Below are 23,449 nucleotides of genomic sequence, written 5' to 3' on the forward strand. Positions count from 1 at the left end.
TGCATGCCCCCGACATAATGACTCAATTCGAGGTACATGCCCCAGAAGCTTCATTTCATTCAACTAGGTGAATGGAATGAAGGTTCACCTTCGAGATCTAGGAAAGACTTGACTGGAATTTTACGAGATCTTAATAAAAGACTCAATTTGGAAAAGGGAGGTGATTCATTTTTTAATGAGGTTGGCACAGTAAAATAACTATCCTCGAGACCCTTGTTTCATTTTTTAACGAGCTTGACACAAGACAAGGAACTATGTTTGCACTCCTTGATTCATTTTTTAATGAGGTTGTCACAAGACCGAGAACCACCCTCATGACTCCTTGTTTCATTTGTTAACGAGGTTGACACAAGACCAGGAACTATCCTCACAATGTTTGTTCATGACCCATAAGAGAACATGGCTCCTAAGAGGTCTTCACTAGACAAAAGAACCACGCTCTGTGTTGGGAACGGGTCCCCCGGTGGCCAATTTTGGGGTTAAAAACCCAAGTTTTGGGGTAGAAGGCCCAAAGTTTGTATAAATAAATTTAAAGTAGCCGCGCTTTGTGGTTGTAGAGCGCAAAGATATCTAGAGTCAAAAAGGGTTTCTGCCCTTAGTCTAGATAGGTTGTGTTGGTTTTGGAGATCCACCCATGGTCCGCGGGCCATGGTATTATATAAAAAGGGAAGTCTTAGAAGAGTCTAAAGGAGTTTTTGGAGTTTAGTAGTCATGAGTCATTGTTGTAATAGGTTTGTGAGAGCTAAGAGAGAGTGTTTTAGTGTAGGAAGAGGCTCTGCAGCTGAGTGCGCAAAGGCCTAGGGTAGAAGTCCGTAGCTAAGTGTGCGCAACCCTACAACTATGTGCGTAGAGCAGTTAGAATCTATATTGGAAATCTGAATCATTAATAGAGAGAAGTGTTTTCAACTTATTGTATACTTTCCATATGTGTAAGAGTTATTTTACTTATGTTATAAATGTTGTGATTATGCTATGTTGAATGCTCGGTAAATAAGATATAATGTTAAGATGATGCGCAAAAATATATGTTTCCATCTATTACATGAACGCAAGTAATAATATGTGTTTAGGCGAGTATAATCTTAATTGCATGGTAAAGTTGGCTAACACTTAAGATAATTTGGGAAACGGGACAGTAACCTAGTTACAGAGGTGCGTAAGTGCCTGAATCATCATCCAGGGTTCTGCGAAGGACAGTCAGATACCTTTGCGGAGGTTCTGAAAGATAGAAGAAGAAGTACGTCGATAAGCCCTAAAGGCTTATCGATTTGTGCGAAGACAGGGATTAAGGTAGAAAACTGACATCACAACCATCTCAGGGTGCAGAAACTTGGTTCCTACATCCCCCCATACTGCTTCGGGTGAGACTTCGGTATGTGTTGCGCAGACTGATGCCAAAAGGGCCAGTAGTGTAGGGATTTGCTTGGCTACCTAACGCTGAACCTGGGTTAGTGCCCATCAAGCCAAAAAATGGTTCCATTGCCGGGACCGTGATATGCATAAAGAGATGTGTGATGTCGTATCATTGGACTCCAACTAAGAAAGAGATCGAAAACTAGTTGGATAGAAAGATCCACAAATTCGTGGCACAAGAGAACAAGAATCCACAATTAATGAAAGAACAGTGGTTGGACATAAATCTGTACATAGAAATACACGAAATCTTCTTTTCTTCCTTCCCAGTTGAGTTATACGAGTGGATCGCAAAGTTGGCATACGACCAAGGAAGGTGGAGGCTTGACAATCTGATTTTTTGGACACCAGAGTTAGTACGGAGATTGGAAGCCTCTAAAGATAAGATCACACACACACTTGACCATTGGCTCGACCACATAATAGGTGGATTTTTGATATAGTTCGTGGTCGATACTTTTTTCAGTTACAGTGAAGCAGAGCGACGCTTCTTTAAAGGACCACGAGGTAAGTATTTGGAGTCACTAAATACTTGGATTGAGATGCTCTTGTGTGAAAAGCGGGTCATGTGGTTACCTTGATGTTTGGAACTACGCAAAGTGGAAGTTCTTTCAGGGACGAAGGAAGAAAAGGTCCTGAGTTTAGCCCGTTGATCAAGCCTCCTTTAAGCGACGACGAAGGAGAAGTGTAGTCTTCTCCACTAAGCATTGTTTAGCTGATAAGACAAGGGTTCCCACGAATACCTACAACACCTCCATCCTCGTCCCATCCATCCACACTGCCTCCATCCCCACCCCCACCACTCACCCCATTGCCCACAACACCCCCACCACCACCACTGTTCAATGTCACGAACTCTGTAAAGCTACCTGTATTCAATGGCATAGGAAATGAAGATCCAGACCAGTTTTGGTTCGTCACAAAGCTTGTATGGGAAGCTAAGGGTATCATGGACGAAAAAATGAATAAAGCCACGTTAGTTAGTGCTTTGTAGGACCGCACAATAACGTGGTACATTCAGTATAGTAAAAATAACCCAATGTCCGCGTTGGTAGATATCCAGGATGTGCTGAATAGAGAATTCTGTAGACCTAAGTCTCAAGTCCAATCAATTGTGGGATTCAAGGAGATCATGATGAATCCTAGGGAGACGCCCTAGGATTTGGATCAAAGATTGAAGTTTACGATCTGTGAAGCCAACATGAACCTAACTGATGGGAAACACCGCGAATGGTTCGTGGCTTCGCTCCTGCCCCACCTAAGGGTTGCACTATAACAACAGAAGATTGGAACCCAAGCAGAAGCTCTGGAAACTGCGATGAGACTGCATGAGACACCAATGCGGGATGTTAATCTGGGGGTTCAGTATATTCACACGCAGTTGCAGAACCTTTGCCTCGAAATGAAAATTATGAAGAAGCACAGAACTTCTCATCTAGAGGCGCGCGGAGAATTTTTGTGCATAAAATGCAAAGGCCAGGGCCATGACAAGGATCATTGTCCAATATTTGTGAACTATGTTGCAGCAAGGAGGCCAATGCCTCTACGGTCGGAGGCTATGACAGGACCAAGTACAGGGCCCGTGCTATGGTGCGCTATATGCCAGGTGGCTGGGAAACATGCAACTAACAATTTCCATTTTCTACATAAATTCGTACATAAACCACAACAACGCTTCTGCAATTTCTATCAATCAATTCATCATGACGAGAGCAATTGTCATAGTTACAAATTAATGATGGACAAGACACCTGCATACAGGGTGCAAGCATAAAGGTGGCTTCCGAACCAAGGCATTAGCGAAATGCGAGGTGAGTATCAGGGACGCGGCCAAGGCTGTGGTGGAGGAGGGCCTAGTAGAGGCTGAGGGAATCTTATTTGTTACAACTATGGAGGACTAGGACACTACGCGAGGGAGTGTTTGAATCCGATGCAACTGTCATGCCACTAGTATACTAAGTTTGACCATGAGACTGAGGATATCCCTATATTGTTGGCTAAGATTCATGAAAAGGGGGCACTACCTCCGCAACCGATGTAGAACCTTCAGATGATGAGGGTTGAGCCTCGTGAGGAAGAACCTAAGGTAAACATTATGTTTCAGAGTGGAACAATGACTGGGGAGGATAAAGGGAAGCAGCCTATAGAAGGAGAATGGATCTGCAAAGCACCAGAAAAGGAGAATGGGTTTGATTTGGAGCATGCAAAGGAAACATTTACAAAAGCAAAGAAAAGCTTCATTGAGGCCTCTATGTCAGGAAGTCGGGAGAAACTAATTGAAGAAATGGACCCATCAATGATTACCATGTTCTTGGAGACCTACATGAAACTTCTTCGCAATAGTAAGGTTGTGAAGGGCCTGCAGGAACTGGTCAATCGGTGCACTGGGAAGGATGACGCTACTAGCGAACCGCGCATAGTTAGAAAGCTTGGAAAGCATAAGGCAAGGACTGGGCGCGAGATGAGGCTCACCATGCAGATAGGGGAATATGAAATGGACCAAGTTATCTTGGATCTAGGGTCCGATGCGAATATTTTTCCAAAGAAAACATGGGAAGGAATGGGGAGACCTGCGGTCCAGTGGTCTCCAATCCAGTTAAGGATGGTGAATCAGCAAAGCATTATCTCGAGGGGGGCTGCAAGGGGTGACAATTGACATCGAAGGCGCGAGCGCACTGGCAGATTTTGAGGTAATAGAGATTGTGGATGATAGAAATCCCTACCCTGTACTCCTTGGAATCGATTGGGCCACTGAAATGAATGGGGTAATCAACCTATAGAATCGAAAGATGATATTTGAAAAGAAGACGCTCTACGTAGTGGTGCCACTAGATCCTGCAGAAGGACCGTGCTATATAGAACTATTCCATGATTATGAAAATGATATCAAGGCCTAACTCTTCCATGACAGCTTTAGGCATTAGATTGTGGCTAGCCCCTATATCTAGTAGGAAATTGTTTAGGATTTTGTCATGAATGGTCAATGAAACATAAAAAGATGGAAAATTATTATCAGCAGGTTCAATCATGGGGCTGAGCACAATGGCAGGCTTGTCATCTTGCAAATTGATAGAGTCAGTGGAGGTTTTTGTAGTTTCTAGCTCAAGGGCATCAAGGATAGGCTTTCTAAATACTTCACTCTTTACCAAATCTACCAGAGGCACAGATATTTTTAGTTTTTGAACTTTTGAATCAAAGCTGAAAGAAGAAGATAACTTATCAGAACCTTTTACCTCTTGAACTGGAGCTTTTAGGATGACTGGATCAGCTGCTGGCCTTTTTTGTTTGATATTCTGTGACTCTGTTTGGACAACAACTCTTTGGACAGGATTCTCTTTGACATTTTTTGAATTTGATCTCAGATTGTATCTTTGTTGTTCACCAATCTGCAGAACAACTCCTCTATCCCACCCTTGACTGTCTTGTTCTTGCAGCAATGATTCTTCATAGGCAGCCAAAGTAAAAAATACAGCACTGCCCTTATCTTCCATGCAGTGAATTTCATCTTCATCTTCTTCAAATTGTTCCTCCTCCATGACTACATTTTGAAAAGGAGCTTTAACTTTCTATTCTTCTTTTGATTCTTCACCCCTATTCATTACTTGTAACTACTCATTTTCTCTTCTGAATGGATTCTGATTTCTTGGAGCAAATGTGTTCTGCTGCCTTGTTTTTCCTTAATTCTGCTCAACCTTCAGCTTAGAAATTTTAGCAGCCAATGACTCTATCATCTTAGTCATTTTATCCAACATAGGCTCTGAAGATGAAGCAAAAGAATTAGAAGCCTAACCTCTTTGCCTCCTTCTGTCAGCTTGACTTTTTAGCTTTTCTGCAGCCATGATATTAGACTCTACTTCTAGGGCTGCATCCTGCATATCAGCTAGAGTGGCACATCTTCTTTCTCTCAACAATAAGCAGAAATCAGAGTCAAAAGCATTGGCATAGGTGAGTTTGGCAGAGGTAGGAGTAGGCTTTACCTCATTTAGTATCTTACTATACATACGATTGAATCTTTTATTGAAATCAAGCAATGATTCCCCATTTTCCCTCTTCAGGTTACCAAACTATGTATGGTAACACAGGAAGTCCTTTTTATCTCCCCAGTGCTTCAAAAATGCTTCATCTAAAGCTTCAATATCAGTTATAGATCTCTGAGGTAATTCTCTGAACCACTTCCTGGCCTCTCCATCAAGGCTCTGGACAAAAACTCTCATCCATACATCATTTTCACTTATATCTAAGTTATCAGCATAACTATAAAAAGCTTCAAGGTATTCTTCTGCTGTTACTCCCTCTGTACCAGTGAATTTAGGCATATATTTATGATGTTCTCCCACAGGCATAGGATTTAAATGAACAAGCAAGACTAAAGGTCCATATCTAGCAACAACGATTCTTTCTATCTTTGTGGGTGCTTGCTGACCTGCCATAATTGGGATATGTGGAAGAATACTAGCAGATTGAATGGTAGAAAGTAATGTGATGGATGGCAGAGAAAAATGGATGTTTTGGAATGAATGGGGAGTTTTCATTGGACTCAGATTCAAAGGGGAACTAAATAAACAAGGGGCTGCATTAATATCTGAAGGAGTTTCCTTATTAACAGAGTTGTGCTATAAGTCTTTAAACTGTATATCTTAAGCTATTACTTTATCTTTCAAAGATGAATGAGATTTCTTAGGCTTTCCTGATCCCGATGCCCCTTTCTATGATGCTTTCTTCAACTTGACAAACTTCTCAGGGTCAGGCACTGATTCAGCTTGTGATTTCTGAGGATTTCTTCGAGTATGTCTCACAAACTAAGCCAAAACTTCAATGTGGAGTCGCCAAATATTGGTCTTCCTCGAGTGGAGTCACCAGATAGATGATTACAACCAAATTATGCGCCCAGACCTTGTCTATCATCAAAATCTGGAACTGTGTCGTTCTCCCAGGGAAGCTGAGCTTCAATTCTCCTCTCCACAGCAACGGTGCCAATTAATGTTATCACCCTAAGAAATTCTTCTAGGTTGTATATCAGAGATGCTAGGGAACATTACAGACTCAACAAAAATGTTGGATAAATGGTGGATGAATTAGAGAAATGATGCATATTCAAGTCAGATAACCAATTCTACTATGCTTAACCCCATACATGGGTGAACACCCCCAGAATACAAGGCTATAGACCACCAATTACTCACATTTTGAGGATTAAGTGGAAATGGAGAATACTGATCAAACCAGCAGATGCACAAGACCCTGTGATGGCCAGCTGCAACCAATTAAAAGGCCTGTAAATCTATTTCCTAATGCATAGACAGGATGACAGCTCTCTGGCATTAAAACAACATCAACCTGCATACACATGCAATAATACTAATTGGATCTTAACACAGAGGTGGGATGACATCCTTTCTAATGCTAAACATCAAGAGCCTATAAAAATGCATAACAATCACAATGTGGAACAAAGAAGAAGAAGTGGAAAGTGAGCAATTAACAGCAAAAGAATCTTGCATTAGCTGAAAATGAAGACCAGAAGCTGCAGGTATCGCAGTAGTTATAGTCTCCAGAAGTTGAAGTTTACATCAAAATAACATTCATCAACCCGATTACATCTTGCTTTTGGGTATATATAGAGTTTGTTTACAAAATTGCTCTGCTGCTCAAAGTGTGGAGGGGTCATAATGGACCACCAACCAAATTTACAATTAGATATGTGTCTGTGCTGCGGACTGTGTTTTAATGAACAAAATCAGCCTTTCTGGTACTCTGATGTCCTTCTTGAGCAAGCGGAATACCATATGGGATGAAAACTCCATAACTGGTAAATGAATTCAACTGCTCGAGGCAGTACTCTCCTTCCTTGGCAGTGCTATCTCTTGAATGAGGTGGGTGAAGTATTAACTACGTGGAGTATTTGGTGAGTGATCACGTCCTTCCTCCTTCGCGCACACAGGACACGCCGAAAACACGGAAACTGCATGGAAAATGAATGAGGGCCTGAGAATGAGTATTAGCTGTTGGCTAGCTCAGACAGATGGCAGAGATTGGATCAGAGGGGGCTATGAGGGGCAAATGGGAGCAGATGAACGATGACTCTTGGATCGCGACGGGAATGATCCAATGGCTAACAACGCAAGAACTGCACGAGCGTTAATGATCGGGAACAGGCGGGACGGGCAGTAAATGGTTTTCCCCGCACCGCTTACGGGAAGGGGTGGTAATCATACCGTGGGGCACAATGCAATAAGAATGAGACACGTTGCTATAGGGTCTGGCAGGAAACCACTTTCCCCGCGGGCTATCGGACATGCAGGTTCGTGGGGTGGGAGCTGCGAAGACCTTTGTTGAATGATGTGACAAGGGAAGGCTCGGCGGTAATGATTTTTGTATGCACGGGGTTTTAAAGGGTTAAGACCTTAGCGATGGGGGGTTAGAGGAATATGTGTTTGTGAAGAAATTTAGAGGGAAACCAAGTTTTCGGGAGGTATAAGAGTGTAATCAGAGTGATGAGGAAAGGGTGTGTATTGATGCGCGGTCACGTTATTTGGGTTTATTACATTTAAACCCAACACCTGGGAGCTAATGAAACATGGCTTTAAAGCTAAATTTGGGTGTAAAACAGTGATAACAGGGCTTATGGAGTTATAGGGAAAATGAAGGAGGAAGCGGGAAAAACTGTTGTGAGCCTTATACAACCAAAACCAGCACTGCCCAACACCTATTTTTATCCATAAAATGTCAAAGAACATAGTAGAGCTAACACTGGCTCCTTCTGGGGATGAGATCCTCCTTGTGAGGTCTCAAGAACCTGTAGATCAATGCCTTTCCAGCTAAAAACAAACTAGCCAAAATTCCTATTGTTCCATTGGGCATGGAGTTTACTTTGCCTACACAAAACTGATAAAAACCAAATATTTACAACTTTTAAGGCCAAAGAGCTTAAACAACATAAACTTTCAAAAACCACCCATTAACTGGGCCATCAAAAACTGCTTCTCCTCCCATACTTTTTAGTATGAAGGTATTGTTCCCTCGAATCTATGAAATGATGAAAGGCTCTATCCATAAAGCATCAAATTTCCCATGGTTTCCTTTCTTTTCCTTCAATGCATCCCACTTCAAAACCAAGTCACCAACCTAAAAATTATCTTTTTTTGCCTTCTTGTCAAAGGATTCCTTTGATCTTTCTCTGATGTGCTGCAGCCTTTTCAACCAACTATTCTCTAATCTGATGTACCTATGCTAAATTAGTGATCCTCTTTGCCATGTCTTCTTAATTGAAGGAATTTTTCCACAGGGAGAGTTAGCTAAATTGGAAATACAGCCTTAGTGCCATATACCAACTTGAAAGGAGAATTCCCTGTGGACTTCTTAATGGTCACTCTGTTAACCCATAGTGCATACTTGAGCTTCGAATCCCAATTCTTTTTATTGTCCTCTAACATATTTTTAATTATTCTTATCAGGCTTTTATTAGAGGATTCTGCCAAACCAATTCCTTGTGGATAATATGAGGTGGAATGAACTAGTTTAATACCCATTGAATCACACATTTCCACTAGTTCTTTTGCCCTGAAAGATGTTGCATTATCTGTGACTAGTTTGTGTGGACAACCAAATCTGGTAAAGATATTTTCAATTATAAACTTCATGACCACATTATGATCAACCTTCTTAGTAGGGACTGCTTCAATCCACTTAGTGAAATAATCAGTGGCTACTAATATCCATCTGTGCTGGCCACTAGAATGTGGATTGATTTCTCCAATGAAATCCAAGCCCCACTACTGAAAACGCACTTTTGCATGTACTGGTTTTAAGGGTAGGGACTTCAACTGTTGTTTTCCTTCAAATTTTTGGCACCTGTCACAACATTTAACAAAAGAAAATACATCAGAAAATAAAGTGGGCCAATAGTACCCAGCTCTTAGAACTCTGTGGGCTGTAGTTTTCCAATAATGGTGTCCTCCACACATGCTGGAATGAAACTGCTGCATAACTTCTATTGATTTTTTTTTGTCTAGACACCTCAAAAGCACTCCAGATGGATCCCTCCACTAGAGCAGATTTTCAATAACGAAATATTTAGCTGCCCTAAGCTTTATAGTCCTAGCTTGACTTTGAGTAAGTTCTAAAGGGATTTCTAGCTTCAGCAAGAAATTAATTATTGCAGAATACCAATCACAAGAAGCTAAATTTTCGGCCACCGACTACTTTCTATCCATTTCAGCTGCTTCCTCTTCTTCTGCCTGACCATTTTCTGCAATTGTGTACATGAAATCAATATCTAAAGATCTGCAATTTTCCTCAACTAACAACTTGGCAAGACCTTGACCTTTGACCAGCTTGGTGGGCTTCAGTTCTATATTAAATTTTATCATCTTTGCAATCCATTTTACCCTTCTTCCATCAGCATCAGGTTGTGTCAAGACATCGTTTATTGTAGCAGAGGGTACATATGCAATTATCTTGGAATGCAGAATGTAAAATCTGAAAGCCTTCAAGGATTTGATAAGAGCATATGCTTGTTTTTCAATAATATCATACCTCAACTCAGCATCCCTCAAGTTCTTGCTGAAAAATGCTACTGGATATTCTGAACCTTCTTCATCTACCTACAATAAAACCACTGCAATGGTGTCTTCAGAGGCAAATGAGAATACATGGAACTCCTTGTTGTAATATGGACTTATTAAAGTGGGAGCCTCCATAATACCATAATAGCTTTTTTTATAGACTCAAATGATTCTCTTGTTGCATCAGTCCATCTTACCTCTGACCCTTTCTTCAACATGGAGGTTACATGCTTCACCAATTATGGAAAATTTGGAATAAACCTCCTCACGAAATTTATTTTTCCCAGAAAGGACTGAATATCTTTCTTAGATCTAGGGACAAACAAAGTCTGTATTGCTTTTATTCTTTCTAGATCAATTCAGACACCTATAGCAGACACAACATGACTTAACAACTTGCCTTCTTCTAAAGCAAATTGTGATTTCTTAGGGTTGACTGAAATTCCAAACCTCCTGCAATTCAGAAACACTTTTTTCAAATGCTGCAAATGATCTTGATGGCTGCTGGAGTATACTATTATGTCATCAAGGTAGATAAGGACAAATTTATCCTTCTCTCCTACAAATGATATATCCATAGCTCTCTAAAATGTTGCACCAACATTCATCAATCCAAAAGGCATCTTAGCATACATAAAAGTGCCCCAAGGAGTGGTAAATGCAGTCGTCTCTTGGTTGTCTCGGTGCACAACAATCTGATTAAGGCCTGAAAATCCATCCAAAAAAGACATTACTTTGGCTCGTGAGACCTTTTGCAACAAATGCTCCATTTTGGGTAGAGGATAGTTGTCCTTCTTTCAGCACTTATTCAAATTTCTGAAATCAACACACAGTCTGATGTCTCCACTCTTCTTCCTCACCACCACTAGATTGGCTACCCATTTGGAATATCTAAGAGGAACTATGATCTTAGCATTCAACAATTTTTTAATCTCTTTTTCAATTAGAGGAAGAAGCATAGGATTTATTGGTCTCAGCTTCTGTTTGAAAGGAATAGTATCTTTCTCTAGAGAGATTTTATGCTGAATTATGTTCTTATCATACGTTTTTAGATCACTATACTCGCAGGCAAACACATCAGCAAATTGCTTCATTAATTTGCAGTATTCAGAACTCTGGTTAGCAAATAGATGAGAAGATAGATGTATGTTTCTAGGCTGACCTGGACTTCCTATATCATGCTTACAGACTGCAGATTGATCTTCTTTCTAGGCAGCCTTGTAAGGCACATCATTTTGGTCAAACAGTCTTTCAAGAGGAATTAAACCCTTAGGAATATGATTGCTAGGAAGCTGGAGAATGCTATTTTTTCCAATTTTGTTTCTAAGCTGGGACTGGGGGCATTCTTCAAAGGCTTCATTCTCTTGGTCAATTTGCATTTCAGAAAATTCATCAATGACTTGCAGAAACCTATTTAACTCATCATCATCATTAAAAACTTTCCAATGTCGGACATTATCAGGCAAGGATGGTCTATATTTCATTTGTTTTTCATAAACTAGTCTGTGAGGCATGGATGGGATGAATAGACTAGCAGACACGGCAAGGGAATCAACAAGCTGATTTTGGGCTCTAGGAATATATGAAATACATAAATAATCAAACGAATCTCTGATTCTCCATACCTCATCTATGTATGCTTTCAGCCTTAGGTGCTTTGCCTCAAATGTTTTATTTACTTGTTGAATAATCAGAGTGGCATCTCCAAATAGCTTCATGTTCCTAATTCCTAATTCCTCTGTATTTTTTTGCATTAAGGCCCAACAACAAAGCCTCATACTCTGTTATATTGTTTGTGACTTGAAAAACCAGCTTAAAAGACAGCCGAATGCTTTCTTGTTGTGGAGATATTAGCACCACCCCTGCCCCTGTAGTCTCCCTGGAACATGCTCCATCAAAGAACATCTGCCAAACCTAACTTCCTTGCTCTTCCTCGGCCTGAACTATTGGTTTCCTAATCTGCAATGAGGCCTTATAAGATTCTTCTATTTGGAGAATACATGCTCCAAAATCAGTGTCCACTGAATAAATTGGATGATTAGTAGGATTCTTCTCATCACTAATGATGTATGCCAACTATGCTTCTCTATACAATCTCCTACTCCCCCCTCCAAAAACTGGGACAGTGGCATAAGATAGGTCATTCTGTAATGTCCCACCTAGTCTCTTAATCCATCCTCTAGACAGCAGCATGCCAAATTTGGGAGGGACATCTGCTACCACAATATCCATCATCATACTTTTCATGGCAGCTGAGTTAAGGTAATGGCCAGGTCTTTAATCAATCCTAGGCATCCCACTTTCCTTGAATCAAAAGAGAATAAATCATGATAGGGTGTGGTGATATCAAGGCCTAACTCTGCCATGACAGCTTATAGGAATTAGATTGTGTCTGGCCCTTATATCTAGCAGGCAATTGTGGAGGATTTTGTCATGAATGGTCAATGAAACATAAAAAGATGGAGAAATATTATTAGCAGGTTCAATGATGGGGCTGAAAACAATGGCAGGCTTGTCATCTTGCAAATTGACAGAGTCAGTGGAGGTTTGTATAGTTTCTAGCTCAAGGGCATCAAGGATAGGCTTTCTAAATACTTCACTCTTTACCAACTCTACCAGAGGCACATATATTTTTAATTTCTGAACTTCTGACTCAAAGTTGAAAGAAGAAGATAACTTATCAGAACCTTTTAACTCTTGAATTGGAGCTTTGAGGATGACTGAATCAACTGCTGGCCTTCTCTATATGATATTCTGTGACTATGTTTGGCCAACAACTCTTTGGGCAGGATTCTCTTTGACATTTTTTGCATTTGACCTCAGATTGTATGTTTGTTGTTCACCAATCTACAGAACAGCTCCTTTGTCCCACCCCTGATTGTCTTGTTCTTGTAGCAATGATTCTTCATAAGCAGCCAAAGTCAAAAATACAGCGCTGCCCTTATCTTCCATGCAATGAATTTCATCCTCATCTTCTTCAAATTGTTCCTCCTCCATGACTACATTTTAAAAAGGAGCTTTAACTTTCTGTTCTTCTTTTGATTCTTCACCCCTATGCATTACTTGTAACTACTCATTTGCTCTTTTGAATGGATTTTGATTTCTTGGAGCAAATGTGTTATGCTACCTTGTTTTTCTTGAACACTGTTCAAACCCTCAACTTAGAAATTTTAGCAGCTAATGACTCTACTTAGTCATTTTATCCAACTTATCTTGAGTCATTTTATCCAACTTAGGCTCTGAAGATGAAGTAGAAGAAGTAGAAGACTGACCTCTCTGTCTCTCTGTCATGCTTGACTTTTTAGCTTTTCCTGTAGCCATGGATATTAGACTCTAGCTTCAAGGGCTACATCCTGCATATCAGCATCTTCACTCTCTCAGAGTCAAAAGAATTGAGCGTAAGTGAGTTTGGCAAAGGTAGAAGACTCATACTATACATATGATTGAATCTTTTATTGAAATCAGGCAACATTACAGACTCAACAAAAATCTTGGAAAAATGGTGGATGAATGAGAGAAATGATGCATATTCAAGCCATATAACCAATTCTACTATGCTTAACCCCAGACATGGGTGAACACCCCCAGACTACAAGGCTTTAGACTACCAATTACTCACAGTTTGAGGACTAAGTGGAAATGGAGAATACTGATCACACCAACAGATGCATAGGACCCTGTGATGGCTAGGTGAAACCAGTTAAAAGGCATGTAAATCTATTTCCTAATGCTCAAATAGGACGACAGCTCTCTGGCATTAAAACAACAGAAACCTGCATACACATTCAATAATACTAACTAGATCTTAACACAGAGGTGGGATGACAACCTCTTTAATGCTAAACATCAAGACCCTACTAAAAATGCATAACAAGCATAGCCTAGAACAAAGAAGAAGAAGTGGAAAGTGAGCAATTAACAACAAATGAAGCTTGCATTAGCTGAAAATGAAGACCAGAAGCTGCAGGTATCACAGTAGTTACAGTCTCCAGAAGTTGAATTTTACATCAAAATAACATTCATCAACCCGATTACATCTTGCTTTTGGGTGTATATAGAGTTTGTTTACAAAATTGCTTTGCTGCTCAAAGCGTGGAGGGGTCATAATAGACCACCAACCACATTTACAATTAGATATGTGTCTCTGCTGCAGACTGTGTGTTTTAATGAACAAAATCGGCCTTTTTGGTACTATGATGTCCTTCTTGAGTAGGCGGAGTACCATATGGGACAAAAACTCCATAACTGGTAAATGAATTCAACTGCTCGAGGGAGTACTCTCCTTCCCTGGCCGTGCTGTCTCTTGAATGAGGTGGGTGAAGTATTAACTGCGTGGAGTATTTGGTGAGTGATCACTTCCTTCCTCCTTCGCACGCACAGGACAGGCCGAAAACACGGAAACCGCATGGCAAATGAACGAGGGCCTGAGAATGAGTATAGCTATCAAACGGACGACGAAGATTGGATCAGAGGGGTCTATCGGGGGCAAATGGGAGCGGATGAATGATGGTCGTTGGATCACGGTGGGAATGATCCAACGGCTGACGGGTGCGGGAACTGCACAAGCGTTAATGAGTGGGAACAGGCGGGATGGGCAGTAAATGGTTTTCCCCGCACCGCTTATGGGAAGGGGTGGTAATCGTACCGTGGGGCGCGATGCAATAAGAATGAGACACGTGGTTGTAGGGTCCAGCGGGAAACCGCTTTCCCCACGGGCTATCGGACGTGCAGGTTCGTGGGGTGGGAGCTGCAAACGCCGTCAGATCTTGCGGCGGATGATCAGACAGCTGGGCTCTAACGTACACATTTGTTGAATGATGTGACAGGGGAAGGCTCGGCGGCAATGATTTTTGTATGCGCGGGGTTATAAAGGGTCAAGACCTTAGCACCGGGCAGTTAGAGGAATATGTGTTTGTGAAGAAATTTAGAGGGAAACTGAGTTATCGGGAGGTACAAGAGTGTAAGCGGAGTGATGAGGAAAGGGTGGGTATTGATGCGTGGTCACGTTATTGGGGTTTTATTACATTTAAACCCAACACCCACCTTCAAATGTATAGTTAAAATCCCAGTTTAAACAACAAATATGAAGTTTTGACCAAAAAAAATTAGACAAATTTCATCCAAAAACACCAAAATATTTAATAGCTAGACAACACTAATAATTTTAGTAAGATTATTCTAATGTATCGGTGAATTCGAATTCATTTTTGAGCCATCCCTTCGCTGACAACTCTCCTTCGAGTCCATATTTGCTCTGTCTCCGTCTTTTTCTCAGCGTAATGGGTTTGTCCTTTCTTCGACTCCATCTCCATCTCTGCTCCTTAGCTCTGTCACCATCTAATTCTTTGCTCGTCTCCACGTACAATTCAACATTTTCTACCCTCCACCCTCATTAATGCACACAACTTCAAACAACGAAACTGGAATTTCCAAATTTGAACTCTAACCCACGTTTGGAGCCATTTATCCTTGTACTCCTCCATTTTTTAGATGACTAAACGGACTTGCATGACACCCCCACCATTGTCGACTTTCAAAGCATCTACAACTAGACATGCCTGCAACTAAAGGAGTAATCATTGACACACCTATGAGAAACGATAATTTTTGTTTGAGGAATTGTTTGTTATCCCTCTTTCTCTCCTTCTGTAACAAATTTTTGTTTCATGCTTTAGTTTAATGCAAGCTACTTCTCCCTTACATCTCACACCTAAAGTTTACATGCCTGGCTTCGACCTTCTGTTTTAAGAGTTTTGTCCCTCAAATATTCACAATTTTTCAACATACAAATGTTTTTTTTGAAGTTTTTGAAATCTCGTAGTTATTTTACTTTCTAGAATAAGGTTTTTACAAAAACATTTTATAGAAGTTGAACATTTGTAGTTTTAGACTTAGGTTTTGAAGAAAACATTTAATAGAAGCTTAACACAAATCCAAATCTTCTTGTTAAAATTATGAACTTAGGTCTTGAGGAAAACATATTATAGAAGTTTAACATAAATTTGAAGTCACAATTATTTGGTGGTTCATTGTTGGGGCAACTCGTTGGGTGATTATGTTGGGTGACTATTGTAGTAACTCGTTGATGTGTTGTTGGTGACAAAATGTCTCAGTTAATAGTTGTCAATCACATCATTAAGATTCACACCTCATTGGATTTTGGGAATAATTTGCTTTAAAGGCTAGCTTTTAGAGTTCTAAAAGTTCTGTAAAAAATTGATCTAATTACAAATTTATGTTATTCAGATGGTATAATCTGAATGTTCTAGGGTTTAATAAGAGCCACAGAATTCATTTGTAAATTCAAAAGTATAATTTAAATAATAAAATATTATGACTTCTAATAAGAGGGATGAAATTCATTTATAAATTCAAAAATATAATTTAAATAAAAAATATTATGACTTCAAAATTTGGCCAAAAATTGTTAGAATTATAGATTTCAGTTGTTAGGACAGTGTAAATTGAGTGTCCTAAGCTTTTTTCAAGAATTTAGATCCATTTATATATTACAAAATACATTTTAAGAAACAGATTTCACTAATAATTCTATAGTTTTATACCAATTTTGATGGTTGAAACAACACAAACAATTATATAACATGATGCCACTATTGTGGCAACTTGATGATCTAAATACTTATATCTTAACTCTTATATATACCATAGGATTTAAATACTTAAAATTTAAATTTAACTGTAAATACCCACAAGGTGGTAGTGGTGGTAATTCCTTCCCTATTTAATGACATGTCATGACCGTTGCGGTAGTTCTTGTTTTCTTTAATCATGACATATCATCACCGTTATTAGTCCCTGCCTGGGACTAATAGCGTTCGATCAGGCGTTGACTTCTTATTAATTTGAGTTGACCGGAGCATTTAATTGATATTTTTCGCTTTTACCCAAAGTTTTATTTTAGAGCTTTGATGTTTTTTGCATTTTATCCAAAGTTTTATATTGGAGGTCTTATTGCCGGGTTGCTGAATTTCCAAATCCAATTTTTTTTTTTAACCAAAGTTTGGATAGCTCGTTTCGCTTTGTGAATTTTACGTTTTATTTCTGGCAGATATTGCGACATGCCAACACATTTGCATGGACCACAAGTGTCACTTACAAATGTGGTAAGTGTCGAGGGCTTGCTGTGATTATTATCTTATTTGGGTAGCTACAATGGAAACATTTATGCATTCTTTGTAGTGTTTGAGGTCCTACAATGGTGCCTGTTCCCTTCATCCCGAGCTGCTTTCCTTAAGCAGACTCCGGAGGCATGAACTAACCTGCATCGAGGTTCTGAAGATGTAGACTCAGCAGCAGCTACACCAGGAGCCACCATGACAGCAGAAGCAGAGACGGGGACAGTGAAAGAAAAAAGATAGAGTAGGTGTGCATAACTGATTCTGCAAGCGGAGGGCGGCCGACGCCGGGTTCGTTCCTTCGATGCAGGCTAGTACTTTTTGTAATGTTTCCCCAATTTCATTCGTACTAGCTGTCCTTTTAGTTCTTGCGCCCCCGAGCCGAGGTCGACTGGGATTTGAAATGAACCTGCAGCTTTCCATTATTAAATCAAATTTGATATTTTAGTTTTTTTGAGATGTTCAAGTGGGGAAGATAGCATAAGAGCAGAAGGGTTTTTTAAATTTGTAGGTTAAGCAAGGAACTAACATACATACCTGGTATGGTTACAGCTAATAGCCAAAATCATAGGGACAACGACACTTCACCTGGCTCGTGTTCCCTGGTCTGCCTTTGGAGTGATCGATAATCTTTTCAACACTGCAAAATAAATCATTAGCAAAATACTTGAGGTATTGCATCTCCTTCGATTGCAGTCTTAGTTCTGCTCATAACTGTCTCAAAAAATTTATGCTCATACCTCTGTTAAAAAAGCTGCACATAGCTTCTAATGAAAGTGACATTCTCCATATGAATTGGCGTGAGATTCTTGGAACCACAATGTTGGGAGGGAATGGCTATGGTCTGCCCTGCAATACCGCCTCTCTAACCACAATGTCATAGGCTTATTCCAAAAAACAAAAGCAATAATAATTATACTTTCATTCATACAGTTTAATTATGAAATGAAATGCAAGTATACCTTTACTAAATGCTTCAGAATTCAATGAATGCTTCAGAATTGGATTTTGCAGGTAGAATTCAGGGGATTGGAGACAAAAAATACTCTGCATCGCTGGCTGGTTGAGCCATGAAATCCTCGTCCTGGCCCTGTCCTGTATCTGACGACTTTTGTTGTTGTGCATGATCAGGTCCCTGGCCGTTATCTCTCAGCCGTACATTTTCATCATCTTTTCCCATCGGTTTATCAGAAATGGCAGAGGAACCAGGCAGGGCAGTTTCAGAATTTGCATTGTCGGCCCTGGGTCCAGTACCGGGATAGGAATTGACCAGACCTCTTAAACTTTGTAATACTAACCAAAAAAATTGTAAACTCTTTAGTAGCGCGACACAACCCCTCCACTCACTCAGATATAGCTAATATCAGGCACGCGAATATTCATTGAACAATTTTAAGCGAAAATACAGTGGTGAAAAATAATATACAAAACAGGATTATAAAAATTAATGGCCAAGTATAAACAACAACATAATAATAAATTTCAGACCATTACACCCATGGCTAAGAATGAATATAATCTACCCGTTGAATATGATTTAGATGGTGTTATATCTGAGCTTAAAAGATAAAGCTGTATAAAAATGAGATCTTAATTCATTAATTACATATACATAGCAATAACAGAGTCATTTGGAATTTTCATATACAAAGAATCGGTGGCTGTTTTAAGAGATCTCACATTGAAGAAAGCATCCATATCAGAGATGGGGATGGTTGAATGTGTTTACCCTTGGTTCCAAACTATTGACATTTCACAAAATATTGCCTTGCCATAAACAGTAGTAAGAATAAAATTGCCAGGAATTGGAGCTTCCAGTGTCGCACATATAGTTTGTGGGACTGTAAAGGTAGGAGGAAAGAGAGCAGTTGAGGAGGACGAAAATGTCGTTCTTGATCTTGAAAGGCGCAGTGGAGTCAAGGCCGAAGCTGCCGCTGCTGGTCATGCTGGCACAGGAAGACATCCGTGGATCGGCTAAATAAATAGTGGTTTGGCTGTAATCGATGTATGAAATAATCAGTATCTGTCATTCGAAGCAAATTAGCATAGTGAGGGTGGAATGATGTTACAAGCTCAAATGTATTACAAAATGGAAATGGATCACAAGGTTAGGTTGCATGCAAGAAGGGCAACGAGCAAAGAAAGAACCCAACATAATTACGCGTAGAGCCCATCGCATTGCGCTGCCAAAGTCATTGTGTAAACAACACAAAACAAGCGGCTCCAGGTTCTCAACCCCGGCAGGGACTACCGCTACACAGTAGCTATCTTGTTTCCACTAGATGGCGTGCATTCAAAGTCCTTGAAATAGTTCATGCATCGCACACAGGGCCCTCCCTCACATGCAAACAAGACCTGCGTACCATCTACACATTCATGATTCGCTGCATGACTAATCACATACATATTTTCCACTTCTCGGTAGCGTGTGAGGTTATTCAACTCATCTGGCAATTCACTGTGGTTTAATTTTTATTAAAAAATGGTATATAATAAGATACGACGAGATGAAAGTTTTGCCCGCAGAAATTCAAGATAAACCAAAAATTGATGTTTAGGGAACACAGTTTTTGGGTTTTGGTTTACATAAATTAATATTCAATTGTAGTTCATGGTTATGGATAGTAGGGTTGACCACATAGAAGCTAGCTTTTATCTATATCCAATTCGTGTAAACAACAACAATGAAGAGGTTGGCCTATAGATGTGGAGGCTTCAATTTCCTGTTATTTGCTTATATGTTTAAGTTTTTATTTTTTTATTTTTATTTTTTTATGTTGTTGGGTGTGTATAAGCTTGTCTCAACAAGCAAACTCTCGATAGTTGACAGTCTCACTATTAATTGGTCTAGGTTTAGGAATTCTATTTTTTCAATTTAATTTTGACTTTGGACAATGCATGGACAAAAGGATTATTGTTTTGTCAATTATTTGGTTTCCCCAAAAATAAACCAAAGACCAATAATGATAATAATGACTTTAAAATTATGTATTCTTTTTTTTAATGAGAATCAACAACATTTAGCTTGTCAAAAAAAAATTCTAATAATAGGTGAAGAATCTTGTAATTTGATATAATTTTATAAAATATTTTCAAATATTTATTTTAATTATAAAATTTAATTAAAATTTTATTTTAATTATTATAAAATTTAATTAAACATTTAAAATATATTATATTTTTCTAATTTCTTTATATAAAAATAAATAAATTTAAAATAATATATAATTATATTTTAGGGGGGTATGTAGGTTAGATGAATCATTTTTAATGTGATTATGGAAGTTGCCTAAACTAAATACTTAAAATAATTATGGAAACCTAGGGAAATTTTGAAAAGTCATGGATTAAGGTTAGACATATAAGGATGACACAATAACATCATACTAATTCAATAAACGAAGTTAATAATAATAACTAATAGTGTTTCTTTAAAGCTACAAGGAAAATCATTTCCTTCATCGAAAAATCTGAGTATTCTCCTTTAGTATTCAATAAACCAATGCTTCCTCGATGTGATGAATAAGAAGGTAAACCATTTATGAATTTAAGCACCATTCGTAAAGAACTTTATGATATCTTGATTGAACGACAAGAGAAGAAAAGAAAAAAATGAAGACGCACAAAGGAATTGCTATTTAGGGAAAGAGAAATAAAAGAATAACCATCAGGAAAAAGATGTTGGTAGAGGAAATACCAAAGCACACATGCCATAGTGAAGAGTTTATAAAATCACAATGAAGTGTTGCGTTACACAACAATTTTCAATGAATAAAACCTAAATGGCGAAATGATATATCCAAACATTTTATGCGACCATTGGACCTTCTGAGCACATCACAAGAACTTTAATTGTGCCAATAAGCATCGAAAATTAGACTAGACCAACCTCCGTCTACCTTTTCGTCATGGAAAAGAGTCGAAGACCACCAATTGGGAATGCTAAAACCCCTAGCTATCAGAAAAAAGCAACCTAGGAGAAGCTTATATTATTCTTTAATAGTGGGTATTGTCCACCCCAAGTAAAGTGCTCTCCAGGTAGTTCCATGTGGCATGAATTCTATGAAAATATGCTGAGACGTCCTTATCTACTGCCTGCTACAAAACCTCCAGCATGATCACTAGCTTGCCATACCATGCATGAACCTTCTGCTAGTGTGTGGTTGTTAGACAATGGTTGTAGTAATCACATGACAGGAAACAAGGATTTGGTTACAAATTTCGATCAATCTGTGAAAACAAAGGTAAATTTGGGGACTGATAAGACTATGGAAGTAGATGGCAAAGGAGTGGTCAACATTCTGACCAAGCAGGGGGAGCCGGAGACAATCTCAGAGGTATATTATGTTCCTAGTCTCAAACATAATTTGTTGAGTGTTGGTTAATTGACACAGAAAGGATATAGAGTTATCTTTTCAAGGTCAAGAATATGTTATATATGACAAGCCCCCAAGCAAGCAGTTGATAGCAAAGGTGCAGATGACAAGGAATAAACTCTTTCCTCTAATTATGAATTACAATGGTCAGATGATTTCTTTTATAGTTGCATGTTTTGATGATTATTTGTTATGGCACTTTCGATTTGGACACTTGCACTTTTCTGGTTTAAAATTGCTGCAGCAAAAAAAGATGGTCAAAAGATTACCTCCCATCAAAGAACCTGTTAGTACTTGTGAGCGTTGCATCTTAGGAAAGCAACACTGTGAAATTTTTCCAAAAGGAGTTTCATACAAAGGAAAGCAACCTCTTGAGATAGTGCATACAGACTTGTGTGGACCTATGAGGACATAGTCGATTGGTGGAAGTTGTTACTTCCTCACTTTCATTGATGATTATAATAGAAAGACTTGGGTTTACTTCATGAAGCAGAAGTCTGAAACTTTTGCAAAGTTCAGGGAATTCAAAGCCTTAACAAAGAACCAAAGTGATTGACAAATCAAGTTATTGAGGTCAGATTATGGTGGAAAATATGACTCAGAGGCATTCCATGATTATTACAAACAACATGGAATCAGAATACAATTTACAACTAGAAACACATCACAGCATAATGGTGTTGTAGAGAGAAAGAACATGACAATTATGAACATGGTAAGAAGCATGTGGAAAGGCAAAAACGTGTCTAATGACTATTGGGAAGAAGTAGTTGCATGTGTTATTTATGTGATCAACAGAGCTCATACAGAGAGTGTGATGAACAGAGTACCAGACAAGCATGGTCAGGTATGTATTGCATCATATCTCATCTTAGAGTATTTGGATGCGTAGCTTATGCACATGTGCCTAAGGAGAAAAGAGGAAAATTGGATGATAAAAGTGAAAAATGCATATTTACTCGTTATAGTGAGCAATCAAAAGCTTACAAGTTGTATAACCCTGTCATAAAGAAGACCATAATTAGAAGAGATGTTGTGTTCAAAGAACAAGAGTCATGGAATGGAACTATAGACAAAACACTTGATGCACATGTGCCACTGATGGAAGAAGATGATGTAGTAGAAAAGGAGCAGCAAGAATCACAGGTGAAGACACCAAATAGAGACACACCAACAAGGACTGCAAGATTTTCAAAGCAGCATGGATCTTCAAGCAGATCAACAGATCGAGATTCTCCCAACAATCAATCAAGTGATGAATCAAGAAATGGTAAGAGAAAGATGAGAAGTATGAAAGATATTTATAATGATTTCGATGTTAGTTCAAATTTTGCATTATTGTCATTCCAACCTTCTTCGTTCGAAGAAGCAATTAGAGATGAAAATTGGGTGCAAGCCATGGATGAAGAAATTAAAGCTATTGAAAAGAATGATACATGGGATTTGGTTGATTTACCAAAGGATAAAAATCTCATTCATGTGAAGTGGGTGTACAAGACAAATTTGAATGAGAAAGGTGAAATTGACAGATTTAAAGCACAACTTGTAGCAAAAGGATTCTTGCAGCAACCGGGAATAGATTTTGGAGAAATGTTTGCTTCGGTAACCTGATTGGATATTGTAAGTGGAGTTCTAGCCATAGAAGCTTAGAACAAGTGGAAAGTATATCAAATGTATGTGAAATCAGATTTCTTGAATGGAATTCTAGAAGAAATTATTTATGTGCAACAGCCTCCAGGATATGAATTTGAGAGTAATGAAGAGAAAGTTTACAGGTTGAAGAAAGTGCTTTATGGACTAAAGAAAGCGCCTAGAGCTTGGTATAGCAAAATCAATAGCTACATGATTAAGAATGGATTTTGCAGAAGCAACATTGAGCCTACCTTCTACACAAAGGTAAATGAGCTTGGGCATATTTTGATTATTTGCTTATATGTTGATGACATGATTTTTACAGGTG

This window comes from Pinus tabuliformis, chromosome 7, assembly GCF_031772625.1.
Source record: "Pinus tabuliformis cultivar Carrire ecotype Pingquan chromosome 7, CPIR1, whole genome shotgun sequence".
NCBI lineage: Eukaryota > Viridiplantae > Streptophyta > Pinopsida > Pinales > Pinaceae > Pinus > Pinus tabuliformis.